Here is an 18,744-nt window from a genome sequence, read left to right as displayed (position 1 = left end):
CTGGAGCGCATCCAGCGGTGCCGGGCGCGCAAGGCCTGGACACCAAGGCGAGGAGCGCCCTCCGGGCTGTGGAAAGAGAACCAAGCTTTCCTGAAGGTCGGAAACGTTCCAGGGGGAGCGCTGCCTGCTTTTCCAATGGCATCTAACCTTTCACCCTTACAGCAGCGCTCCAAGTCCGCCTTTTAGGTCATGGGCTGCAACCCCGTAGTGAGTATGGGCGGTGAAATCTGTTTAGTGAGCTGCACTAATAGTTTTATTTGCCAGTATTTTTAGGTCGGACGTAATTTTCATAGAATGATTTGCACATAATTTACAGAGAACAAAAATGCAAAAATTGCCGATGGACCTGTGTAACAACCGCCCCCCCCCCCCCGTGAAAATACAGATCAGTGTAGTTCCCCAGAAAGTGCTGCCCCTTTTTAGTCAACCCCCACCCCCTGACCACGGCTTAAAGATCAATCAGTTTTACAATTTTATCTCTGCGGGTTAATTTCGCGTTTGTAGTACATCATGGAAGTGGCATCCTGCAGTATGTACTCTTGTATGGGGGCATTATTTAAAAATAGGTAAGATACTGTAGAATACCATATATATTCCCTTGTGACAAGGAGTGTTTTATGAAATTTGGTAAATTTCATAAATTATATGTAGTACATATAACTGTATTTTTTTTAAAGGACTGTTTACTGAGCATCCGTGAACCGCACACTCTTTCTAGTGCTGGGGACACAGTACTGAATCAAGCAGACAAAAAAACGCTGCCTTCATGAAATTTAGTTGAAGTAGAGGTAGTCAGCTAACAATAAGCATTATCATACTGCATATTAAATAGTAAATTATAATATAGAAAGTAGATCAGGTAAAGGGAGATGGGGGGATTAAGTTTAAATTAGGTAGACAGCAGAGGCCTCCTTGGTGATTTTGAAGCAAAGACTTGAAGAGATGAAGACTAAGGGTGCCTGGTCTCTAGCTTACTTTAAGAATACTATATATAATACCGCGACATACAAAATATGTGTTAATTGTTATTGATAAGGCTTCCAGTCAACAGTAGGCAATCAGTTACATATTGCAGGATCCAAAGTAATATGCGGATTTCAAACTGCATGGGTGGGGCGTAGGTGTCTCTATACCCCATGCGGTTCAGAGGTTAACTGTGTGATGGTGGGGGCATTAATACAGACCTGCAGATGAAAAAGATCATAAGGATAGTAGGAACAATTATATACCAATAAATTAGATGACCTAGAAAATGGACAAATTCTTAGAAGCACACAAACTACTGAAACCGATTCAAGAAGAAATAGAACAGCCCTATATCAGACCTATAATGAATGGACTGAATCGGTAAGCAAAAACCTCTCCACAAAGAAAAGCTCAGAACCAGATGGCTTAACTGGAAAATTCTATAAAACACTTAAAGAACTAATGGAAATTATTCTCAAATCTCCCAGCAGTGTCTGACTTTTTGATGCTATCTATCCTGGTGGGTATGAAGTGATACTAAAGCCAGACAGAGACATCGCAAGAAAATTACAAGCCCATATTTCTTAGGAGTATATATGAGAAAATCTTCAGCAAAATGTTATCAAACCAAAACTAGCATATTAAATGGATTATTATTTTTTATTATTATTACTAGTATGAACAAGTGGGATTTATCCTAGAAATAAAAGAGTGGTTCATTATTTAAAAAAATCCATCAGCATACATTAATAGAATGAAGGAGGGGAAGCAATCCTGATCATCTCATCATCTCAATTAATGCAGAAAAAGTCTTTAACAAAGTTCAATACCCTTTTATGATGAAAATACAACAAACTAGAAGAAGGAAAATTCCTAAACATGATCAAGAAAACTTATGAATAACTCACAGATAACATATTCAGTGGTAAGAGCTAAAAGTTTTCCCTCTGCGATCCAGCACAGAACAAAGATGCCTTCTTTGAGCACTTTATTCAACATTGTGTTAAATGACAGCCAGAGCAATTAGCCAAGAAAAAGAAATGAAGGGCATCCAAATTAGAAAGAGAGATATAAAACTGTATCTATTCATAGGTAACATAATCTCAGTAAAATTAAAAAAAAAAAAAAAATCCCCGTCCTGCCTCAAACACAAACCAGTATAGCTAATAAAGAAATTCAGTAAAGCTGCAGGACACAAGATCAGCATACAAAGTAAGTGGTATTTCCTTTTATTTTTTATTTTTTTAAAGATTTTATTTATTTATTCATTATATATATATATATATAGAGAGAGAGAGACAGAGAAAGAGAGAGAGAGAGAGAGAGGCAGAGACACAGGCAGAGGAGGAAGCAGGCTCCACGCAGGGTGCGCGACGTGGGACTCGAATCTGGGTCTCCAGGATCGCACCCTGGGCTAAAGCCCGGCACCAAACCGCTGAGCCACCCAGGGATCCCCGGAAGTGGTATTTCCATACAACATCAATGAACAATTCAAAAAAGACATTAAGCAAACAACTTGATAATAGTTTCCAAAGGAATAAAATACCAAGGAATAACTTAAACCAAGCACGTACACTTCTACACTGAAAATTACGAAAACACTGCTGAGAAAAGTTAAAGGCCTAAGCAAAAGGAAAGGTAGCATGTGATCGTTGATTGGGAAACTTGATATTTTTAAGATGCGGTATTGCCCAAAGGCATCTACAGCTTCAATGAAATCCCTATCAAAACTCAGTAGCTCCTTTTGCAGAAATGGAAAAGATGATCCTTAAATGCATATGGAACTGCAAGAGACCTGGAAGCGCCGAAACAATCTTGAAAAGAACAAAGTTGGAGGGCTTACACTTCCTGATTTCGAAAATTACTACAAAATTATGGTATAATGATGTGGTGCTACCATATGGGTAGACATATAGATCGAGAGAATAAATGGAGACTCTAGAAATCAACCCATATACCTATGTTCAAGTGGTTTTTGACATGAGTGGCAAGAGCATTCAACAAGGAAAGGACTGTTCTTTCAACAAGTGGTCCTGGGAACATTTGCTAGGCACATGACAAAGAATGAACCTGGATCCTTACACCGTATGTAAATAGCTAACAAACACATGAAGAATGCTTGATGTTATTAGTCAGCAGGAAAAGGCAGATCAAAACCACAGTGAGATACCACTTCACAGCCACTACATGGCTAACATCAAAAAGTCAGATAACAACAAATGGTAGTGATGATGCCCTGAAACTAGAACCATTAAACACTGCTGGTGGGAATGTAAAATGCTGTAGCACTTTGGAAAAAACCTTGGCAGCTCCTCAAATGGTTACACCTAGGCCTACTTTGGACCCAGCAATTCCACGGCCAGGAATCTACCCAAAAGAATTGAAAGTGGTGTGTGCACCAACATGTATACACTGTTGACACAATCAGAGACATCAAAAGGTAGAAACAGGCGCCAGGGTGATGCAGTCAGTTGAGCATCCAACTCTCGCTTTCAGCTTAGGTACAGTGGTCTCCGGGTCATGAGATCAAGCCCAGCCTTGGGCTCAGCACAGGGTGTGGAGTCTGCTGGAATTTCTCTCTCCCTCTCTCTCTTCCCCTTCACCTTGTGCTCTCTCTCTCTAATAAATAATTCTTTTTTAAGTACAAACAAGCCAAATGTCCATCAACTGGTGAGTGAATCAAGAAAACATGGTATACAAAAACCATAAGATACCTAGGAATAAACCTAACCAAAGGGGCAAAGGATCTGTACTCTTGAAAACTATAGAACACTCATGAAAGAAACTGAAGAAAGCACGAAGAAATGGAAAAACAACACTCCGTGCTCGTGGATTGGAAGAACAAATATTGTTAAAATGCCTATGATATCTAGAGCAATCTAAAAATTCAATGCAATCCCTATCAAAATACTATCAACTTATTTCGGCGTTGAAACAAAGAATCCTAAAATTTGTATGGAACCAGAAAAAGACCCCAAATAGCCAACGGAATGGAATGTTGAAAAGAAAACCAAAAGGGTGGCATCACGATTCCAGACCTCAAGCTCTATTCCAAAGCTGGAATCATCAAGAGAGTATGGTGGCACAGAAACAGATACGTAGATCAATGGAACAGAATAGAGAACCCATAAATGGACCCTCAACTCTGTGGTGAACTAATCTTCAACCAAGCAGGAAAGAATATCCGATGGAAAAAAGTCTCTTCAACAAATGGTGTTGGGAATATTGGACAGCCACATGCTGAAGAATGAAACTGGATCATTTTCTTACACCATGCACAGAAATAGACTCAGAATGGAAGAAAGACCTAAATGTGAGACAGGAGTCCATCAAAATCCTAGAGGAGAACACAGGCCACAACCTTTGTGACCTTGGCTGCAGCAAATCCTCACTAGACACATCTCCAAAGGTAAGGAAAACACAGGCAAAAATGAACTATTGGGACTTGATCAAGGTTAAAAGCTTTTGCACAGCAAAGGAAAGAGTCAACGAAATCGAAAGAAAACTGACGGCATGGGAGAAGATATTTGCAAATGACATATCAGGTAAAGGGCTAATATCCAAAATCCATAAAGAACTTATTAAATTCAACACCCAAAGAACAAAGAATCCAATCAGGAAATGGGCAGCAGACATGAACTGACATTTCTCCAGAGAGGACATACAAATGGCCAACGGACACATGAAAATATGCTCAATAGCATTGGCATCAGGGAAATACAAATAAAAACCACAATGAGATACCACCTCTCGCCAGTGAGAATGGCTAAAATTAACAAGTCGGAAAGAACAGACATTGGCAAGGATGCAGAGAAAGGGGAACCCTTTTACACTGTTGCTGGGAAGGCAAGAAAAGAGTATGGAGGTTCCTCAAAAAGTAGAAAACAGAGCTACCCTATGACCCAGCAATTGCACAGCAGATATTCACCCCAAAGATACAAATGTAGTGATCTGAAGGGGCACCTGCATCCCAACTTATAGCAGCAATGTCCACAACAGCCAAACTATGGAAAGAGTCACGATGTCCATTGACAGATGAATGGATAAAGAGGATGGATAGAGATATAGTTAGATAGATGGATAGATAGATAGATAGATAGATAGATAGATAGATAGATAACTAATCATTCACACATGATTAGTACTACTCAGCCATCAAAAAAAAAAGAAAGAAATTTTGCCAATTGCAATGATGTGGATGGAACTAAAGGCTATTATACTAAGTGAATAAAGTCAATGAGAGGAAGACAATTATCATAGGCTCTCACTCATAGGTGGAATTTTAAGAAACAAAACAGGATCATATGGGAAGGGAGGGAAAAAAGAAAACAAAAGGACACCAGAGAGGGAGACAAACCATAAGAGACTCTTAATCACAGGAAATAAACTGAGGTTTGCTGGAGGGGAGGGGAGTGGGGCTAGGTGGGGCTAGGTGACGGACATTAAGAAGGGCACGTGGTGTAATGAGCACTGGATAGTATACTAAAGGCCACTAAATTAGACACTTTAAACGACTGAATTATATCTCAATAAAGATGTTCTTTATTGAAACAAAAAAAAAACCGGAAAGTCTTAGAGTAGTCAAAGAAAACATATTCCCTTTAAGAACTAAGATTGTCAACTGACGTTTTTGTTTAATGCAAAGAAGTGGAGCAAGGCTTTATTTTAAGCTCTGGAGGAAACTGGTAGAACATAGAAAGAACATGGGGAGGGCATTTTTTTTTTCATTCACACACTTAGCATATGCAACTTTAATCAACCAAAAGAAAAAGTCCGAAATGTACAAGTGGAAAAAAAATGTTGACACAGGCTTAACTAGTATCAGCTACTTTTATGTACAGCTGTATAAGTTCAAAAAAGCTATCCTATATGTATATACAAAAGTTGTTTATACACAAGTCTGTACAGAGGGTCTATACATTTATTTCCTCAGAACCCTTAGGTGCCACCTTTTGGTGAAGACACCAACACTTCATTCACATATCTTACCAAAAAAAGCCTATTTCCAGGATTGATAGCAGCACTGCAACCTGGATTCAGACCATGTAGGCTCCATTCCTTCTGTCAGTGCAAACCACACCAGGTGCCTGGGCTTCCCTAAATAGTTTTGCACAGAGTGCTCCAAAGTGAAAGTCCGTAAACCAACCCGAGATGAAGAAGCAGAGTCCTAATCAGGGTGCCACCATAGGTCCAGGCATAGGTGAGCCTGCCTGCCCTGTTCATTGACGGTACTCCAATTCATCTACACTGTGGGTCGAGGAGGAGTCGTGTGGGCTGCAGGACTGGAGGCAGATGGGACACGGGCCTGCGCGCACCGTCCTGGGGCCTGTAGCCACTGGGATCTGACACAACCTCGAGCCACCCACCTTTGGGCAAAAGTGCGGGGCAAGGCTTGGCAATATTCTGGATGGTGGCTTTCGGGATGCCCAGGGTCGCTCCGGGTGCACAGAGGTCAGGGCTAGACTAGGGTTTCCCATGGGCATGAGGTCCATACACGTGTAGCCTAGAGGGAAGGGGCACGCGGGCGACTTGCCAGGAAGGAAGCTGTGGCCTCAGGCCCGCATTTTCCTCCTAGACCCCAAAAGAGTGGATTGCGAGGTGGAGGCAAATGACTTGTGGCCCGGCGCAGCTCTTTTGCGACCCCCCGAGCCCTGGGCAGCTGACGAGGGGCTCGTCCTGGCAGGGCTGCTCCTGGCTGTGCTCAGCACAGAGGCAGCGCCGGGAGGAGTAGGGCCTGGGACCCACGCGACCCTGCAGGTGGCCTCGCTGGCAGTGCTGCTGGGCTCTGGGCTGGGCCTCGGGGGCCTCTGAGCCGCTAAGTGCCTCGGGCTGGGACTCACACGAGGGGCTTTCGGGGCTCCAGACACAGGGTTGTGTTGAGGGCTGGCTCGGGCGGTGGTGATGGGGGTGCTCCCGCAAGGGTGGCCCTGGGTGTTCGGGCCCAAGCTGTCCCCAGAGCGGTGTGTGCCGCTCGGGGCCCCGCTGGTTTGTGGCGTCACGCTGAGAGCTCCAAAGGTGCGCTTCCGACCTGGGGCAGCCTGTCTCCTCCCCAAGCCTGCGGGGGCTGCGCCAACCCCCAAGCTCAAGGGGGCTGGGCTTGCACCGCCAGCTATTGGGCAGGGCTGCTGGCTGTTGGGCCCAGCATTGGTCATGGAGCTAGGGGCGGTGGCCGTGCCGGGGGGCACGACAGCTGGGGTGGCAGCAACGCCTGGCTGGGTGCCAGCATGGGTCCCCGAGGTGCAGGAGGTGGGCGAGGAACCCCCGAAAGCCACCTGTGTGGTGCTGCCCAAGGAGAGCCGGCCTAGAGCCGAGGTCAGGGCCACGGCAGCGGTTGAGGCTGGAGCTGCCCGTTGTCCATAGGGGACAGCGCTGCGAAGGCTGGTGGCTCCCTGACACTGCCCGTCAGTGGCCCCGAATGTGGGCTGAGCTGGGGTTCCTGGGTTCCCACGGGGACGGTTCCCAGGTGGGCTGTGGCTCCAGAGCCCCAGCGTGTGCAGGCCAGTGGTGGCTGTGACTGAGCCCATGCTGTCTCTGGAGGGCATCGGAAGGGCCTGGGCAGATGGAAAGAAGCTCCCACTGGAGCCAGGGGGAGACCCCAAGAGCAGAGGCTGGCAAGGGGGAGTGCAGTCCATGGGGGTGACCTGGCCGTCAGAGGCTGGCTGGGGAGCCAAGCCTGCGGATGTGCCGCTTGAGGGGCTGGAAGGGACAGCACAAGTGACCGGCAGGCTCCTGGAAGGGGGGGCACGAGGCCCCACGGCGGGAGGGGAGCTCCGGGAGCTGAACACGGGACAGTCAACACACATGGGGCTAGGGCACTGCGTTCTGGAGGTGCTGGTAACAGCGGGGAAGGCACAGCTGGCATCCGTTAAACCGCTGACCCAGTTGGTTGGCAGAGAGCCCCCTCCCTCGCCTCCCATCCGAGGGCAGTGCCTGCCGCGCTTCACCCTGGAGGGGCGCAGGGACTCTGCAGCAGCTGCGGGAATGGAACAGCCAGGAGCTGGGCTGCTCCGTGCACACGCCAGGCCTGATGCAGAGCAGGGAGCAGGCCTGGAGGGGTCCGGGGCCTCGGCAGACAGGTCAGCCCTGCCCGATCCCCATCCCGGGCAGGAAGCAGAGGCCAGCAAGGTGCATGGGGCTGGAGGTGAGGATCGTGCACAGGTGCCAGGGAGGGGCTGTGACAGGGAGGAGGTGGCGCCAGGGGAGCTGGGCTCCCCCCGAGACAGAGGCGGCACAGAGACAGCCCCTCCACCAGGCGACAGGACAGCCAGGGGACCCAGGGAGTCCTGCTCCGCCCGCTGTGCACTCAGGCCAGGGGCTGGAGCGACAGCTGGCAGTACAACGGCCCGAGCAGCAGGCCCGGGCAAGGCACTGGAAGGGCACCTGGAGCCGCACCTCGAGACGCCCTCCACCTCCCCTCGCAGAGCACGGTCGATGCGCTGGAGGGCGGCTTTCTTCTCCCCGTCTAGGTCCTCAGCGGTGACTCGAAAGCCGAGCTCAGGGGCTGGCGGCAGCCGCACAGGACCCCCTGGCCTGTGTGGCAGCAGAGGGATCTTGCGTCTTCGGGGCCTGGAGCAGTCAGACGTGGGTGAGCGGTCCTTGCAGGGTTCTTTCTGCCCCGTGGTGGCACCCGCCTCCTGCTGGCGCTGGTTCTTCATCTGGCAGGGCACAGGAGGCGCAGCGGGACACGAGGGGCTGTCTTGGCTGACTTTCTCTGGGGGCCTCGGGGGCAGCCGGCCCTGTCTTCTGGCTGGACCCCTCCTCCTCTGCACGGACGGGAACTCCCTGGTGGAGCTGTAGGAGCTGCTGATGGCATTTCGAGTGCTGCACGAGCTCCTGCTGGACGTGTGGGACTTGTCGTCTGCTGCGTCGGCTGCTCTCTCTGCGGGGAGGCTTCTGTGCAGAGGCCCAGGCCTGGGCACGAAGGAACACAGGCTTCTGTCCACACCGAAGGGCCTGAATGCCGGCTGTGCTGCCCCGGCACCTTTAGGGCACCTTCTCCGAGCATCTGGGGGCTCTGTGAGGGCAGGGTCCTCCTCCTCCCGGGCGCTCCACGCCCTCTTCACTGCGGAGACGTCTTGGCCACAGCTGGGTGCTGCCACTGGCCCCGGGGTGACCAGCCGCAGCTGCGGCACGTAGGCAGGGAGTCTGCCCAGGGTGGACGCGGAGGTGAGGGACGCCTGTGCTTGGGGGGCTGACAGCATCGTCCTGTGCAGGCCGCCGCGCCTGCAGATCTGGGTGATGAGCCCCAGAACAGAGCGCAGGGCCCACGGGATCACAGAGTACCTTGTGGCCGATGCTAGGAACCAGCGCCCATCCCGGGTCGCGGCACACTTGTAGGATGGCCTGGGAGTTGACCCCGGCGTTTGGACCGCTGGGCCACCCCTGCGGGCCAAGGCTGGTCGGGGGGCGCAGTGAGCGGGCTGCAGGCGGCCGAGGCCTGCTGCCGGGGGCCCACCCCGCGGGGCCCGGGCCGTGCCTGAGGGGCGCAGCCTGCCCAGGTAGGTGCCCTTCGAGCACTTGGCTCCGGGCGGAGGCCGTGCATACAGAGCTGGGCTCCCAGCGCTCTCCTTCGGTTGCCAACGTGGCGGCGAAGGCCCAGAGCAGTGTTTGGCCCGTTGCCAGGACACGGCTTTGGAACCCAGGGCGCCTCGGGGTGCGCGCGCGCGGGCACGAGGCCCGCGAGGCCCGGGGGCGCGCAGGGATTGTGCAGGCGGGCGCCTGAGCCCTGGCACCGCGATGGCGAGGATCCGGCCAAGGTGTGGCCACCCCGCGACCACCAGCCTCAGCTTTTCCCAGATCTCCTGCGGTGATGCTTGAGCTGAGGCACAGGAATCGCCTGGCACTCAGGGGTCCTTGTCCCTCGGCAGGGCCCCAGGGCCCTCAGGGAGGGTCCCTGGCATGATCCCCGCTCAATACAAACTGACTTTTCAATACAAACTGTGAAAGCCAGAAAACGATGCAGTCCCAGAAGATGTATCAGGATCCCGAGCTCTTTCTTAGCAGAAGGAACAGGGAACACTAGATCTCCTCCATCTTCCTACAGGTGGAAGTACCTTTATGATGGTTTTTTACCATAGAAAGTTTTCATATTTTCCATAACATAATCTAATTTTTCCCCTATGGTAAAAGTGAGAGTCTCTCCACCTAAAGATTTAGGACATATAGCCTTATATTTTTAAAATGTTCATCGTTTTACATCTTCGTTTCTATGCAGTATTTCATACAGTCGAACGGCATTTACTATAGAGCAGAGGTTGACAAAATTTAGTTTAGGAAAAGGGCTGAATAGTAAACAACTTAGGTTTTCTAGGCCATATGGCCTCTATCACAAGTCAACTCGCTGCTGTAGAGTGACAGCAGCCATAGACAATAATAAATAAGTCAATATTGCTATGTTTCAATGAAACTTTACTTATATACACTAGAATTGGAATGTCACAAAATGTTCATGTATTTTGAGATACTATATTAACCGTATTTTTTATCTTCTCCTCATTAGGATGTGTTGACCTCCTGGGAGGGTGGTGGTTAATTCCTATTGCGATAAACAACTTGCCTGACAGCACTCCTCTCACAGGTAAACCAGCCCCATCCCATACCCCCAACCACCTCCTTTATCTAATAATCACAAACCGAGCCAATATTCCCCTGCCCTAAATCAATCCCGGGCCAGGGAACAGACAAAGACAATCCCTATGTCCCAAAGCCCTCCACAATTATTCAAGCCAGCCAATTCTAAACTGTTTGACCTGCTCTGCCTTCCTTGCCCATGGAAATTCCAGGAAAGGCTACAGTCTGTAGTGCATTTGCCATGACCCACTTGGTGTTACATGGAATCGTTGCCTCGCTGTATTATATATGTACCCAAAACTAATATTACACCGTATGTTAACTATACTGGAATTAAAATAAAAACACTCTTATCTTTAAAAAACAAACACAAACACTATGATCTTTACTCCTGCCTCTTGACACTGGTGCTTCGTGTCCCCGTGACCCTAGGTGATTCTGTGATTTATAAGAAAAGCATATTTAGTCGACTTAATGACAATGAAAATATATGTCTCACATTTGGTCATTGTCGATGGTTCCTGGCTCACGGCTTCCAAAACCCTTGGGATTTCCTGAGTGAGAAGAGCAATGGGAGCATCTTTTGTCATCCTATTGGTCTCCTGCCCTCAGTTTCTGAAATTGCTTTGGAGTCATAAAAGTGAAACGGGTGTCTCATGATTCATAATAGACCCTTTCCACCACAACTGGGTTTACATTCCTGTTGTGACTTGTGGAAAGCACCTAAAGATGGTGGCTGGTTGTCAGGGGAACCAACGATGCATACAGGGGTGAAACTTTTAGTCCCACTCCCTGATCTTCAGGGATGGGCTAGGGGCTGGCCGTTGATCAAGAACCAATGGCCAGTCCTTAATAGATAGAAAGCCTATATAATAAAGCCTCCCTAAAAACACAAAATGACAGAGTTTGAAGAGCTTCCAGGTTGGTGAACATGTGGAGATAATGGGGAGAGTGGCTTGTTTAGACAGCATGGAAGCTCCACACCTTTTTCCCACACCTGCCCTACATGTGTCTTCCGTTTAGCTGTTTCTGAATCCTACATTTTATAATAAATCAGTCATCGAATAAGTAAAATATTTGGGTTCTATGAGTTCTAATTAATTGAGCCCAAGGGAAGGGCTTGTGGCTTGTGGCTCTGATCTATAGCCGGACAGTCAGTAACGACCTAAACTTGTGACCGGAGTTTAAGGAGTTGGCCTGGGAACCTCCAAGCAATAGCTGCCGGGTCATAACCATATAATAACCTGGGCTTGTGGCTAGGGTCTGAAGTGGGGAGGGGTGTCAATCTCGTAGGACTGAAGTGTGAAGCTGTGGGATCTAATGCTATGTCCCAGGACGTGTGACACAGTTGAGTTAAATTGTGGGACAGCTGGCTGATGTCCAAGAATTGCTTATCCTTGGTATGGGGAACCCCCTCAGTGGAATTGGGACCCGGAGACTTCTACCCTCCTCCCATCTCTAGGGGAACTTCAAGCAACACTAACCTTTTCTTTCAAAGACACTGACCCGTCATCACGCAGTCACTTTTATACACTAAAACACAAACACAGCTCTCTGAATTTTTTCCAGCCGTTTCCAAATGTGAAAAACATCCTATGGTCACAGACGGTAGAAAACCAGGCAGTTGGCTGATGTGGCCTGTGAGTAGCAGTTTACCAATCCATGGTCTACAGCCCTTCTGCCTCGCTCTCCCACTAACTAGCTGTGTGTTCCCCAGCGAGTGGGTGAATCCGTGTGTCTCCATTCAACATGTGTAAAACGAGGTTAATAATAGAATCTACTTCCTACAGTTCCTATGGGAGGATTAAATTAGTTAATACATTTAAAGCACCTAGAATCATGCATAGTACATAGTGCATAGCCTCGGTGATTTCTGACACTAACCGGCTAGAGTTGGGCCAAACTTCCCAGATTAAGGGCACAGCCCTCCAGAAGATTGCCCTCACTTCAGTCACCAGCCGCATGCCCAGGAATCCGCAGGTCACCCTCACCTCTGGCTCGTGGGCTAAAGATTCAGCGCTTCCCAGTTCCCCCTCTGATACTTTGATAATTCACGACCGTGACTCACAGAACTCACGAAAGCACTGTGCTTGTGATTACAGTTTTATTACAGCATTAGGATATGATTGAGAACTAGCCAAAGGGTGAGACTCATAGTGTAAGATCTGAAAGGGCTACAAAAGTGAAACTTGTTTTCCTCTCTGTGTTGTCAGGATGTCATAGCCTCCAAGCACATCATTGGGGCCTACCGGGGACATTAAACACTAGGGAAATGCCAAGAATCTAGAGGCCACCTTTTAGAAACCAAGGACAAAAATCTGTATTTTGCCGGCCACGTTCTTTATTCCAAGCAAACGCTCTGTAGGTATTTCTGTTCATCGTAACTTTTAAGCCCTATGGAAACTGGCACAGCATGGAAGGTGATCATCCAAAGAGAACTTTTTCCCCAAGTAACCAGTTTCCCCAGAACTGTGGATACCTATCAGGGCACTGATTAATGTTGCACTAGATCAATGTGAAGCAACAGCATTTTCAGAACATCCACCTGCCCTGCGGAGGAAAACTATCTCTGGGTTTTTTCAAGTTGTTCTTTTTACTATTACTCAAAGGAGTTAGCTATTGGTCTTTATGTTTGTGTCATCAAAAATAATTGGCGTGTGTTCCTAGAAAATATGCCGCTGTTAGCTTTGACTTGCAGGCACTTTACGGAAAGCTCTGAGACGTGTTTCCCCTCTTGTCACAACGGTCTACTCTCAGGTCCATTCAGGGAGGCAGAAAAGCCGACTGCAAACATTGGAAAGGCTTGGGGCTCCAACTCCAATGCCTGAGTTAAGTCCTCCAAGCATTAGCGAAACGTGCTCGGGCCTGGGAGAGAGAATTGTCGCCGCGTCCTGGGTCTTGCGCCATCGCTAGGCTCGTGCGCCCGTTGGTCCTCCGACTGGGCCTTTTTGCAGGAAGGGTTTGGAGACGCAGGGGCTGGGGTCGGTGCGCGCCAGGCGCTGCAATGGGACGCGAGGCGCCCCGCCGCCCCCGGGCCCGGCCCCTCGGCCTCTCGGGCCCTCGCTGCGCATGTGCGGCGCCGCAGCGCAGGCTTTCCTTCTGGGAGACGGATTTCGCGGGCGAAGGGACCCGGCGCCCTCTTCTGCGCACGTGTGCCCTCCAAGGCCTGGCTGCAGCGCCCCGGGGGCGGGGGCCGAGTCCGGGGCCCGAAGCCCTCCACGTGGTTGATGTCGGGCGGGCTTGAGAGGTGGGGGAAGAACAATAGGGGTCAGCAGGCCTTTGGGGGTAGGCGTGGATCGGGGCGTGTCGAAAGCTGCAGTGACCCTCCTCGACCTGGGTCCGTGAGCCCGGGGCGGTCGGGGTCCCCGCACTGCCTTCTGGCTGGTGCCCTGGCGCCGCGCTGCAGGTGTGGTGCCTGGAGCGCATCCAGCGGTGCCGGGCGCGCAAGGCCTGGACACCAAGGCGAGGAGCGCCCTCCGGGCTGTGGAAAGAGAACCAAGCTTTCCTGAAGGTCGGAAACGTTCCAGGGGGAGCGCTGCCTGCTTTTCCAATGGCATCTAACCTTTCACCCTTACAGCAGCGCTCCAAGTCCGCCTTTTAGGTCATGGGCTGCAACCCCGTAGTGAGTATGGGCGGTGAAATCTGTTTAGTGAGCTGCACTAATAGTTTTATTTGCCAGTATTTTTAGGTCGGACGTAATTTTCATAGAATGATTTGCACATAATTTACAGAGAACAAAAATGCAAAAATTGCCGATGGACCTGTGTAACAACCGCCCCCCCCCCCCCCCCGTGAAAATACAGATCAGTGTACTTCCCCAGAAAGTGCTGCCCCTTTTTAGTCAACCCCCACTCCCTGACCACGGCTTAAAGATCAATCAGTTTTACAATTTTATCTCTGCGGGTTAATTTCGCGTTTGTAGTACATCATGGAAGTGGCATCCTGCAGTATGTACTCTTGTATGGGGGCATTATTTAAAAATAGGTAAGATACTGTAGAATACCATATATATTCCCTTGTGACAAGGAGTGTTTTATGAAATTTGGTAAATTTCATAAATTATATGTAGTACATATAACTGTATTTTTTTTAAAGGACTGTTTACTGAGCATCCGTGAACCGCACACTCTTTCTAGTGCTGGGGACACAGTACTGAATCAAGCAGACAAAAAAACGCTGCCTTCATGAAATTTAGTTGAAGTAGAGGTAGTCAGCTAACAATAAGCATTATCATACTGCATATTAAATAGTAAATTATAATATAGAAAGTAGATCAGGTAAAGGGAGATGGGGGGATTAAGTTTAAATTAGGTAGACAGCAGAGGCCTCCTTGGTGATTTTGAAGCAAAGACTTGAAGAGATGAAGACTAAGGGTGCCTGGTCTCTAGCTTACTTTAAGAATACTATATATAATACCGCGACATACAAAATATGTGTTAATTGTTATTGATAAGGCTTCCAGTCAACAGTAGGCAATCAGTTACATATTGCAGGATCCAAAGTAATATGCGGATTTCAAACTGCATGGGTGGGGCGTAGGTGTCTCTATACCCCATGCGGTTCAGAGGTTAACTGTGTGATGGTGGGGGCATTAATACAGACCTGCAGATGAAAAAGATCATAAGGATAGTAGGAACAATTATATACCAATAAATTAGATGACCTAGAAAATGGACAAATTCTTAGAAGCACACAAACTACTGAAACCGATTCAAGAAGAAATAGAACAGCCCTATATCAGACCTATAATGAATGGACTGAATCGGTAAGCAAAAACCTCTCCACAAAGAAAAGCTCAGAACCAGATGGCTTAACTGGAAAATTCTATAAAACACTTAAAGAACTAATGGAAATTATTCTCAAATCTCCCAGCAGTGTCTGACTTTTTGATGCTATCTATCCTGGTGGGTATGAAGTGATACTAAAGCCAGACAGAGACATCGCAAGAAAATTACAAGCCCATATTTCTTAGGAGTATATATGAGAAAATCTTCAGCAAAATGTTATCAAACCAAAACTAGCATATTAAATGGATTATTATTTTTTATTATTATTACTAGTATGAACAAGTGGGATTTATCCTAGAAATAAAAGAGTGGTTCATTATTTAAAAAAATCCATCAGCATACATTAATAGAATGAAGGAGGGGAAGCAATCCTGATCATCTCATCATCTCAATTAATGCAGAAAAAGTCTTTAACAAAGTTCAATACCCTTTTATGATGAAAATACAACAAACTAGAAGAAGGAAAATTCCTAAACATGATCAAGAAAACTTATGAATAACTCACAGATAACATATTCAGTGGTAAGAGCTAAAAGTTTTCCCTCTGCGATCCAGCACAGAACAAAGATGCCTTCTTTGAGCACTTTATTCAACATTGTGTTAAATGACAGCCAGAGCAATTAGCCAAGAAAAAGAAATGAAGGGCATCCAAATTAGAAAGAGAGATATAAAACTGTATCTATTCATAGGTAACATAATCTCAGTAAAATTAAAAAAAAAAAAAAAATCCCCGTCCTGCCTCAAACACAAACCAGTATAGCTAATAAAGAAATTCAGTAAAGCTGCAGGACACAAGATCAGCATACAAAGTAAGTGGTATTTCCTTTTATTTTTTATTTTTTTAAAGATTTTATTTATTTATTCATTATATATATATATATATAGAGAGAGAGAGACAGAGAAAGAGAGAGAGAGAGAGAGAGGCAGAGACACAGGCAGAGGAGGAAGCAGGCTCCACGCAGGGTGCGCGACGTGGGACTCGAATCTGGGTCTCCAGGATCGCACCCTGGGCTAAAGCCCGGCACCAAACCGCTGAGCCACCCAGGGATCCCCGGAAGTGGTATTTCCATACAACATCAATGAACAATTCAAAAAAGACATTAAGCAAACAACTTGATAATAGTTTCCAAAGGAATAAAATACCAAGGAATAACTTAAACCAAGCACGTACACTTCTACACTGAAAATTACGAAAACACTGCTGAGAAAAGTTAAAGGCCTAAGCAAAAGGAAAGGTAGCATGTGATCGTTGATTGGGAAACTTGATATTTTTAAGATGCGGTATTGCCCAAAGGCATCTACAGCTTCAATGAAATCCCTATCAAAACTCAGTAGCTCCTTTTGCAGAAATGGAAAAGATGATCCTTAAATGCATATGGAACTGCAAGAGACCTGGAAGCGCCGAAACAATCTTGAAAAGAACAAAGTTGGAGGGCTTACACTTCCTGATTTCGAAAATTACTACAAAATTATGGTATAATGATGTGGTGCTACCATATGGGTAGACATATAGATCGAGAGAATAAATGGAGACTCTAGAAATCAACCCATATACCTATGTTCAAGTGGTTTTTGACATGAGTGGCAAGAGCATTCAACAAGGAAAGGACTGTTCTTTCAACAAGTGGTCCTGGGAACATTTGCTAGGCACATGACAAAGAATGAACCTGGATCCTTACACCGTATGTAAATAGCTAACAAACACATGAAGAATGCTTGATGTTATTAGTCAGCAGGAAAAGGCAGATCAAAACCACAGTGAGATACCACTTCACAGCCACTACATGGCTAACATCAAAAAGTCAGATAACAACAAATGGTAGTGATGATGCCCTGAAACTAGAACCATTAAACACTGCTGGTGGGAATGTAAAATGCTGTAGCACTTTGGAAAAAACCTTGGCAGCTCCTCAAATGGTTACACCTAGGCCTACTTTGGACCCAGCAATTCCACGGCCAGGAATCTACCCAAAAGAATTGAAAGTGGTGTGTGCACCAACATGTATACACTGTTGACACAATCAGAGACATCAAAAGGTAGAAACAGGCGCCAGGGTGATGCAGTCAGTTGAGCATCCAACTCTCGCTTTCAGCTTAGGTACAGTGGTCTCCGGGTCATGAGATCAAGCCCAGCCTTGGGCTCAGCACAGGGTGTGGAGTCTGCTGGAATTTCTCTCTCCCTCTCTCTCTTCCCCTTCACCTTGTGCTCTCTCTCTCTAATAAATAATTCTTTTTTAAGTACAAACAAGCCAAATGTCCATCAACTGGTGAGTGAATCAAGAAAACATGGTATACAAAAACCATAAGATACCTAGGAATAAACCTAACCAAAGGGGCAAAGGATCTGTACTCTTGAAAACTATAGAACACTCATGAAAGAAACTGAAGAAAGCACGAAGAAATGGAAAAACAACACTCCGTGCTCGTGGATTGGAAGAACAAATATTGTTAAAATGCCTATGATATCTAGAGCAATCTAAAAATTCAATGCAATCCCTATCAAAATACTATCAACTTATTTCGGCGTTGAAACAAAGAATCCTAAAATTTGTATGGAACCAGAAAAAGACCCCAAATAGCCAACGGAATGGAATGTTGAAAAGAAAACCAAAAGGGTGGCATCACGATTCCAGACCTGAAGCTCTATTCCAAAGCTGGAATCATCAAGAGAGTATGGTGGCACAGAAACAGATACGTAGATCAATGGAACAGAATAGAGTACCCATAAATGGACCCTCAACTCTGTGGTGAACTAATCTTCAACCAAGCAGGAAAGAATATCCGATGGAAAAAAGTCTCTTCAACAAATGGTGTTGGGAAAATTGGACAGCCACATGCTGAAGAATGAAACTGGATCATTTTCTTACACCATGCACAGAAATAGACTCAGAATGGAAGAAAGACCTAAATGTGAGACAGGAGTCCATCAAAATCCTAGAGGAGAACACAGGCGGCAACCTTTGTGACCTTGGCTGCAGCAACTCCTCACTAGACCCATCTCCAAAGGTAAGGAAAACACAGGCAAAAATGAACTATTGGGACTTGATCAAGGTTAAAAGCTTTTGCACAGCAAAGGAAAGAGTCAACGAAATCGAAAGAAAACTGACAGCATGGGAGAAGATATTTGCAAATGACATATCAGGTAAAGGGCTAATATCCAAAATCCATAAAGAACTTATTAAATTCAACACCCAAAGAACAAAGAATCCAATCAGGAAATGGGCAGCAGACATGAACTGACATTTCTCCAGAGAGGACATACAAATGGCCAACGGACACATGAAAATATGCTCAATAGCATTGGCATCAGGGAAATACAAATAAAAACCACTATGAGATACCACCTCTCGCCAGTGAGAATGGCTAAAATTAACAAGTCGGAAAGAACAGACATTGGCAAGGATGCAGAGAAAGGGGAACC

The 18,744-nt window shown here is 47.0% G+C and overlaps 1 protein-coding gene across 14 annotated transcripts in view; it reads left to right on the top strand.

Moving 5' to 3' along the window:
- The window catches only part of LOC144312796 (zinc finger protein 12-like), a 163,765-nt gene that overhangs the window by 95,375 nt on the left and 49,646 nt on the right, over positions 1-18,744 (top strand). For all 14 annotated transcript variants that reach the window (XR_013378404.1, XR_013378405.1, XR_013378402.1 and 11 more), the window contains one exon: positions 10,466-10,543. The gene's annotated coding sequence lies outside the window, so the exon portion shown is untranslated. The remainder of the gene's footprint in view (positions 1-10,465; positions 10,544-18,744) is intronic.

Source organism: Canis aureus, chromosome 4 (genome assembly GCF_053574225.1).
Source record: "Canis aureus isolate CA01 chromosome 4, VMU_Caureus_v.1.0, whole genome shotgun sequence".
Taxonomy (NCBI): Eukaryota; Metazoa; Chordata; class Mammalia; order Carnivora; family Canidae; genus Canis; species Canis aureus.
Note: the sequence above shows the minus strand (reverse complement) of the source record. Positions and strands in the feature narration are given on the sequence as shown.